Source organism: Arvicanthis niloticus, chromosome 25 (assembly GCF_011762505.2).
Source record: "Arvicanthis niloticus isolate mArvNil1 chromosome 25, mArvNil1.pat.X, whole genome shotgun sequence".
Taxonomy (NCBI): Eukaryota; Metazoa; Chordata; class Mammalia; order Rodentia; family Muridae; genus Arvicanthis; species Arvicanthis niloticus.
The window spans coordinates 11,211,586-11,221,186 of record NC_133433.1 but is presented as its reverse complement, the minus strand read 5'-3'; the positions used below and the strand labels follow the sequence as shown (position 1 = coordinate 11,221,186).

Sequence of the window (9,601 nt, the reverse complement as noted above, 5' to 3'; positions counted from 1 at the left end):
CAAGGTTGATCATATATTAGTCAAAATCCCTTACAGGATGGCGAATTTCCCAAGGTAATTATGAATGAATCAAAAAAAAAAAGTCTATATGAGGGTGTACATACAAATCATCACAGACATCTCTGAGTTATCTAGTTGCTCCCTTGAAACTTATAAAATATGCAAAGATTGCTTCAAAATAGTAGAAAATGTATTTTTTTTAAAAGAATTGATCTTGCTCATTCACTTCCAGGTTCGGGTCATATTCTTTATTTTACGATTTCACAATCTATTCCATTTGGCTGAGATGTACTCATGAAGTTGCTTTTCCGTGTGAGACTTGCAAAGTTACCATGCTGTGTTTCAATTACTTCACAAACAAATGTTTCTAATCGCCCTGTCACCACCAACATCTCACACCAGGCTGCAGTAAGAAGTAAGGGCACTCAGAGTTACAAACCAGTTGCTGGAAGGCCAAATTGGTCTGGCAGGGTGCCGTATGAGTCTTCACATTGGAATGCCCCTAGGCTGGGCATAGTTTCCCTAGCCTCTGCTCCCTGTCTAACACGGTACTTCACTGCTCATTCACATAACATGTCCTGACCCTGAAGGCAATTGAGTTTGTGACTGTGGCATCATCAACCCTCACTGCTGCTCACAGAAGCACACAGTAATTCTAACATTGCTGATTTCAAAGACTCAGCATATATAGAAGAGACAAATAAAATTTATGGTAGAGAAAGGCAGATACAAACGAAATAGACAGACACATACCAAGAACGGCTCAAGAATAAAAATCGTATAGTGTGGACTGTCGCAGAGATGATACACCACCATTGAGCCTCCATCAGCTTTTCCCCGTCCTCCCAACCTCCCCAGATTCAATAAGCATATGGTAGAACAGACTGACAGAGATAAATAACCTACTTTTATCTAGCCAATTATGAAACTGCCCCAACTATTATGGTTTAAATGCTTATCCCTCTGTCCCTCTAAAACTTGGGCTGAAACCTAGTTTCCTTTGTAATCATATTAAAAGGTGGGCCATTAAGAGAGGATGAGACCCTGAGGGCTCCACCTCCATGGGTAGCATTGGTAAACTTACTAAAAAGGTAAGGTACATTCCCCTTTCCCTTCTAATCCTCTCACCTTCCAAGAGCAAAAAAAGGCCCTTCCCATATGTAAATAGTTTGGGATTCGACACTCTAGTTTCCACAGCTGTGAGCAAGAGTTGTCCACTTGGGGGTCTCTGGGGATAGCAACACAAAATGAAGTAAGACACTGCATTAGTCTGTTTGTTTAGTACAGTAACATACCTGAGACTGCTGATGGTCAGTAGAAGCAGCCTGCTCATCTCACAGCAGTAGAGGCTCAAGTGCATGGTACCTACGTACACCCAGGCTTGATGATGATCATGACGGTGGGAGATGGCAGTGCTGGGAACATATATAGGAACTATTGGCTACTTGCTGACTTAGAAAGTGGAGAAGAGTGGCCAAGGCCCCTCCGGAGGGCACATCCTCAGTGACTTAAGACTCTCCCACGAGGCTCAACTCCCAAAGGCTCTACTAACCCTCCAGTAGCTGTGAACCAGCCTAAAATAACAATCACGTCCTCAAACCACGCTCAAGCCACGGGATACACCAAAGCTCGTTTATGTAACTAAAAACTATTGAAGAATGCAACGGAGATGGTATGTGGAGAGATACATGTTTGAAATGTCTGGAGGAAGGGTTTATAGTGAGCAAAAGGAAGAAGTGACTTTAAAGACAGAGAATGGTTTATACAGAGTTCAGAGACAAGGAAGAATTCAGTTATCATTACTACAGTGGAGCCATGCATTTCATAATGAGGAGAAGATAAGGCTGAGGCCCCTGGATTAAGCACATATATAAAGTATTACAGCATACCAATTTGCAGGAAGCACATTTCACAGACTGCATACAAAGCCCAAGTGAAATGTAATGACCTTCCATTTGTTTTATGCTAATTGAGCATTTATTTCATAAAGTACTGCCATTATACCGTGACCCTTGATAAAAAGGAAACTTCCCCATTTACGTTTCACTCGTCATAACCTTGAATATTAAAGTAAACTTACATGCTCCATTAACTAGAAAATAATCCTCACTCATGCTTTGAATTCACCCAGGGTGTGGCGCACAGTGATGAAAGAAAGGTTCAGCTGGTATGGTATGAAGAACTCTAATTAAGAAACAAGGTGATTTTTAAGGGTGATAGTTAATGTATCAGTGACATCTGATAGTGGGTATTTTTATTCCATCCTTCAACTTCTTGAAGCTATGTATTTTTGAGGTATGACTTTGTGATTTAATGTTAAATACTTTTTGTACAGTTTAAATCAATTCAATCTTACCAGCCAACTTCACATGTTATAAATAAGCTATCATAAATTGATAACAGATATTTCATGAGTTTGTAGGCTGCATAGAATAAGAAGCATCAGTATATGTTATATACTGCATGCCTTGATAGAATACAGAATTGTTGACCATAACGTTTTCCAATGAAGTATTTGAGAATGTAAAAAATTAAGTAACATTATTTTTTCATAAAAGTAATGTTTCTGTTAGGTTTCTCTCTCTGTTTTTCAAATTTCTGAACAATCAGGTTTTTTTTTTCAAATGATCTTTTGATTTGAATGTATATAATACAAACTAAACATTGTTTCAGAGGTAGGTATCTTCTTTTTTGAATTATTTTATTTATTTACATCCCAAATGTTGCCCATCTCCTGGTCCATGACTAGATTTCCACATCACCTTATTGAGACATCACCCAGAACAAGTTAGTCTTCAAGACAGAATTATAGGGACCAGCAGTTACCGTTGCTACATTGAATGAGTTTTATATTCAAAACACTAATCTTAAAATGAAAAATGTGACTAGTTACTCTGTTTTTCTTCTCTTTCCAAGTGTAATTCTCGACTCCGTTGCTTCAGTGCTTGTCTTCCTGCATCTTTCTGATAATCGTCAGGAAAAATCAAGGCATTAACTTGATGCTTCCTCCACTCTGAAGATGCAATTGACAATAAAGCCATGGTCAATGGCTCCTGGAATATCTGTGGAGGCAACTACATTAGCAATCACACTGCAGCAACTGAAGTGCCATAAGAGAAACTTCTCAAAGGATCCTCATTCAATGGCCTAGAAGACTTCTTGGAAGAAAGGACACACTGAAGAGGACTCGGAGATGAAATGGAGTTGTGGTAGAAGCCCTGACAGATAGCACCTCCTATGCCAAGGCCCACAGGCCAACAAGTGTGAGCTGAATTTAGAATATAACAGAATATAAAATATAAGACACTTAAGTGGAGATGTCAAGGACGGGAACGGTGCAAGAGAGACAGATGAGGGCTAGATCAGGTGGGGTCTTAGAGCCATACTAAGGGGAGATCTTATTCTTGGAACACAAATGGAGCTGCTCCAGGGACTTCTATTTGAAGCACAAGTGTGGACTATGTTGTCTCTCTTTCCTTTGATGTCAGAGGTGAGGAACACAGATACGTCATTCTTTTCATTGATAAATGCCATATAGTTTTCTTCATCTCATTCTGTTTTGTTTTCTCCCTCTCCTTCTCCCTCTCTTCCTTAGCTGCCATCTCTCCTGGGCTTGATTAGATATATCATCAAATGGTGCTCAAAGGCAATGTACTAAGCATGGGAAATATAGTTATGGTCTAACACATTTATTAACTGCTCAACTGGAATTACATCTTTGAGTGGTGGGAACCTAAAGAAAATGCCATATTAATAAATAATAGATATTTCCTCAGCGAGATATAGTAAAGGGTTAAAGCTAGACATGGCGCTACACACCTCAAATCCTAGCAGTTTGGGGCTGGGATCATGAAGTACAAGGCCAGGCTGGACAACACATTGTGTTTATATATGGAATACATAAGATGCTATCTCAAAAATAAAATAAAATAAAACAACCGAAAAAGGAGTAGAAGTTTAGATACACTGAACAATTTTTTTTTCCTAAAGAGCACACTTCACAGAATACAGCTCTGGATTGAAATGAATTATTGACTCTTGTTTCAGCCCTGTTGACATGCTGATAAATAAATATTTAGGCAAGCTATAAACTGATGTATGAAGGCCACAGCAGTATCTCAGCTTCCTGTCTCTTCTCCCTGCCTCACTCAGAAATGTTTTGTGAACATGTTTCTAACTGCTGTATTACGCTGTCACACCAAAGGCAGATTTCCAAGAAAATGACGTGGCAGCAGCCTCTGCCACCTCAGACACAGGGCTTTCTGGGTATTTATGCCCCATAGCATGTGACTCTGCAGCATGCCTGGAGGTGCTAGCGGACGAAGGAATAGCATCCTCTCTCCAAGGAGAGCACAGGAGAGCAAACATGAGGCTGCAGGAAGGGTACATCTGAGCTGGCAAAAAGAAAACGTGCAATTTTCCCCAGGATCCACTGAAGAGCTGTATTAATTAAAACTTCACTGGCTAAACTTACATCCCACAGATGATATGCATCACAGGGTAATATCATGAGAAGCTGGCTATAATTAGTCAGTATATAGTCACTGAGTGCTTTGTACTAGATGGCCCTCAGAGATACAGAAAAACCGCAACTGGATGTGTGCCACGGTCTTGCTTTATTTGAACACCACACCCCTCATCAGCTCTGCAGCAGGAAACTCACGATCTCTGACTAGGGCCACCAATTTGGAAAATGCTTAGGTTTCTCTCACACCACCCTGGATATCGCTTGCATTGGCCAGCTCTTGCCACAAATCCCTTTCCCATGTTTATGTCTTTTTGTTGTGACCCATTGACTTTAACCAAAGCTGTCTGTATGACCTAGTTTTGGAAGTGTTCTGGAGTAAATTCACCAGTTGGCACACAACTATAGACTATGACTGTCTCTTTCCTAGGATCCATTAGTAGTTAATAGTTCAGCCGGGTAGAGCCCTATGTGTCCCTCCTCCAGCCATGCCTGACTATAGACTGGGATGGTGTTGATCATGCCCAGGGCTGCTACTAACAGGTATTGTGAGGTCATGACTGTAGTGACTAAGTGAGGACCAAAAGATGACATTCTGAAGAGCTTCTCCTTACCTTTCAGTTCTTATATTCTCTCTGCTTCCTCTTCTCCTTCTTCTGTTTCCTGAGCTAAGGTTGAGTTTTATGCAACTTATACTGTAAATGTGCTTGGAAATAAGGAATCTGCAACCTATGGCAAGACTGTGTTATAGAATTTTAGACAGTTCACCTATTGAACATTAGTGAACATTTACCAGTGTCATTGAGCACTACCAGAAACCATGATTGGGAGTTATTTTTCTTAGTGTAGGTTAATAGCTTGGACCATTAACCAATATTGAGGTGCACTCGAACACACACACACACGCACAATTTTATTTAGTGGTTAACAATAACTCTAAAAAGCCAGTCAGTCCAGAGATACTGAGGCAGTTTAAATACCCTTATTATGTATTAACATAATTTTAATCCAGGCCAGTATAATAATTTATGAGCCTGAGCTTCTAATCTATGTGCTTGCTGGGTCCCTCTATGCATTTAATGGCAGAAAGACCATGCCATTTGAGGTGGTACTAGGAAACACAGTGAAATTCTGTCTTAAAATACATACATAAACATATATACAAAGACAAGCCTTATAAAAATAATTTTGAATCTGTATAGTAAAATCATTCAAATAATTGAAAAAGTATCACTTTTACAGACAAAATATTTTAAGGGAACTACTTGGCTAAAACTTTTTATTTATGTTCTGGTGGCACAGGGAGGCTGTGGCAGGGGTGGGCCAGAAGGTGGAAAGGAGAAGCCTGAGAAACTTCAGCCAGCCAGAGCCACAGGAAGACCTGAAAAGGGGGAAAAACCCGTGAAAACTGTTTCTTCCAGTAATGGAGGGGGCAGGTCCAGGTGCAGGGCTGAAAAGAGATCAGTCAAAGAAGCAGCTGCAGACCTCCCAACAAAACCTACAAAGATCTCCAAGTGTGGATTTGCTATAGGTAGTCAGATGATAAAGAAAGTATCAGACATCTCTGTCCAACGTGGATGATGTCATCATAAGGAAACAGTTCCAACTCTGGCTCCAAAACCACTTTCAGTAGCAGCAGCATTCCAGGAAACTAAAGACAGTGAACCAGAAGAAATGCCTCCAGAAGCAAAGACGAGAAATACTGGGAGGGACACAAACGTCAGCCGCACCAAACCCCTTTAGTGAAGGAAAGCATGGTTTTTCTGCTATCCAGAAGTGGTGGAAACAGAATATAAAACTTCATCTTGGAAATGTACATGGCCAGGCAATTAAGTACTAACTTCCAAGAAGCAGCCTGTGGATATTTCTGACACTTTGTTCATTACATTTAAGTTTACTTAATAAGCCTCAAGTCAAACAGTAGAAAGGTACACGGCGCTATCAGTTTACGCGTGACTTAAGTATGTTAAGGTACATAAATTCAACTTTTATGCAGGCAAACTGTCCACTTGTCCTTTTTATTGTTTTTTGAAATAACATTTCTCCTATATATTCTTTACTTGACTCAATGATGTATTAACCTGAGGTCAAGATGAGGAGAGAGAGAGAGAGAGAGAGAGAGAGAGAGAGAGAGAGAGAGAGAGAATGGGAGAGAGAGAGGGGAGAGGGAAAGGGAGAGGACTGAGCTAAATGTCTTTATTAACATTACAATAAATTTTGTTTTTGTTTTTTGCTTGTTTGTTTGTTTGTTTGTTTGTTTTTTGAGACAGGGTTTTTCTGTGTAGCCCTGGCTGTCCTGGAACTCACTCTGTAGACCAGGCTGGCCTTGAACTCAGAAATCTGGCTGCCTCTGCCTCCCCAGTGCTGGGATTAAAGGCATGTGCCACTACTGCCCAGCAAATTTTGCCAAACTTGAAAAAAGATTTATCTATATATTAAAGATATATTTTTTAAATTGTGTGTATGTTTTGTGTATATATATATATATATATATATATATATATATATATATATATGTGTGTGTGTGTGTGCATGTATGTATGTATGTATGTATGTATGTATATGTGAGTGCAGAGGCCATGATATTCTCCTGGAGATAGATTAACAGGCAATTATAAGCCACTCAACATGGGTTGTGGAAAGTGGCCTTGGTTCTTCTGCAAGAGTATTATTAATTCTAAACTGCTGAGCCATCTATGTAGCCTAAGATTAATTTATTATTTTAAATTATGAATGTGTGTGTGTACACATATACATGTGCATGTGGATATGTACATGTGACAGGAGGTGTGGAGGCCAGAGAGATTGGATTCGACGGAACTAGAGTTATAGTCAGCTGTGAGTCACAATATGTCTTTAACAAATTTGTAAGTAATATGTAGGTTCTGTTTAAGGATTAAATTCCAAATCTATATATGTTGATGAATTAAAGATAATTATGAACAGACAGTTAACAGCACAGGTCAGTGCAGACTTTAGGATATCTAAAATTTGTGTCCAATGAAGGTTAAGCCTTTGTGTGCACATGTGTTTTGTGACACTACATAAACTAAACATGGAGCCAGATCCTTCTACTTGCAAATAACACTATGAAAGTTACAAGATGCCATATCATAAGAGAGATAGAATAGCGGTCAGTAAGGGCTGGTAGGGGGGGAACACATGAGTGGAAATGGAAAGGTTGAGAGCGTGGGTGAGAGGGATTTGGGCTCTGGTGATCCATGGCACAGTAGAGTAACTATGGCTGACAAAATGTTATAACCAGAAGAGTCCAGCAGGCCCCAAACACAGAGATGATTATTGTCTAAGGAGGTGAAATGTTAATCTGACCCTTGTATATGTATCTATTAAATTACTAAACTCATCTATGGCTATACCATTTTGAAATGTGTACAATTGTAGAAGCTAAGCAGGACTGGACCTTGTTAGCATTTGGATGGGAGATTTCTGTACCATATTTTTTAAATATGTACAAATATTTTAAAAAATAAAATTAGTTTTTAAAAGAAAACAATAAGATGATCTCATGCAAGTGGCACAATTGAATTATAGTAGATAATATATGTGACAATACGAATACCCTTTAATCATCTTATTGTGCTTCCAAAAATTATCCAGAGATCTATTAAAGATCTGTCTGTCTAGAGCAAACTTTTAATGTAAGATGATACTGTCTTTTAACAGTTCTATGTGGGTCAGAAAAGAGGGTGCTAAAGACAAGATGTATTTATAACAAATGCCTTGGAAAACAGGAACACACATGGTCAGAAAAGCTTCCTGATGTCTGCCTCTTTAACTGTGGTGTGACTCTGAACAAATGGCTTAGCTTTCTTTTCTTCCAGCTTTCTTCTCAGTAAATAGACTTGATAGTACAACCTCTTCTTGGTGTTGGAAGGATAGAATGAAATAATAAGTGCAGAGCTGTTTCAATAGCACTTGACACAGAGCAGCCACCCACTGTTATCGATGATTGTTATTACTTCAATTAATTGAATATCTACTGAATGTCAACAAAAACAATATGGAGCATTTTGTGAATAGTAGTTTTCCTATCAAACAACCTTATACCTTCACCTTTAGTATTTTGCTGAATTTTCAACAACAGGCCTACAAAGTTATCCTGTTATGGAAGAGAAGACAGACTTAGAATATGATACAGTTATATGGTGTAGATATAAGCCTTCTATCAGCAGGTAGTCCTGGAAGACAATAGTGAGAACTCATGGTCTGTCTCTTGTCTTTGGGAAGGCTATAATTTAGAAAAAAAAAAAAAAGACAGACATGAATTGCTATGATGAAGTACCATAGATTGGCTAACTTAAAAAAGAAAAAGAAAAGCCATTTCTCATAGTTTTGATGGTAGTGAAATCCAAAGTTAAGTTGCAAATGTCTGGTGGGGATTTTCATGACCACCTTCCATGTCAGAAAGTGAAAGAGAAAGAAAGATGGTTGGAAGAAGGGGCCAGAACTCAGCCTCTCGTCAGCATCTCACCCCTATAATAATGAACCACCAACAAATAGTAACTTACCCTGCTATGACCCACCTTGAAATAGTAACCTAGCCTGCAGTAGCCACACTCTGCAATGCAAACACCCTTTGCATGACAAGATCATATCCTAGAGGTCCCATTGTGTCAAGGACCAGCCGGGTTCTGAAAGAAGGGGTGTCTGGGAGTGGTGAAAAGAACAACTCAACATCAAATTGTGGGTCCAAGCTGATGACCCATGTTCGGCTTGATACAGCTTTTCCAGTCCGTGTCTCTCTATTTCTGCCTTCTCTCTGGAGATCTCTCTGTCTATGTCCTGCTTGCTTGTGTCAGTTCTCCAAGCAGTTCTCTCTTTTTATCTTAAAAAAGTTCTCTGGATAAAATTCTCTCTCCTGCAGAACACAGGTACGGTCTTTTATTTTACATATCAATCCAGTCATTTACTCCAGGTTTCCTTTTGATTATCTTATGATTCAGCATCCTGTGACGCCAGCCCTTTGATTCTTTAGAGACAGCAAGCACATCTTTTTTTCTTAACATTGCAAAAGAATTCAGAGACCTGTCTGCCTTTGTTAAGAACAGAGAATAAGCTAGCTGGGTGGGACCCTGCCCTGAAGTTACCATTTCTACCTATCCTGGGCCTGGCATC

At 39.4% G+C, this 9,601-nt stretch overlaps 1 pseudogene; it reads left to right on the top strand.

The window, feature by feature from the left end:
- The first annotated feature begins 5,623 nt into the window (after positions 1–5,623).
- On the top strand, positions 5,624–6,489 carry LOC143438331 (PEST proteolytic signal-containing nuclear protein pseudogene; annotated as a pseudogene).
- The last annotated feature ends 3,112 nt before the right edge of the window (positions 6,490–9,601 follow it).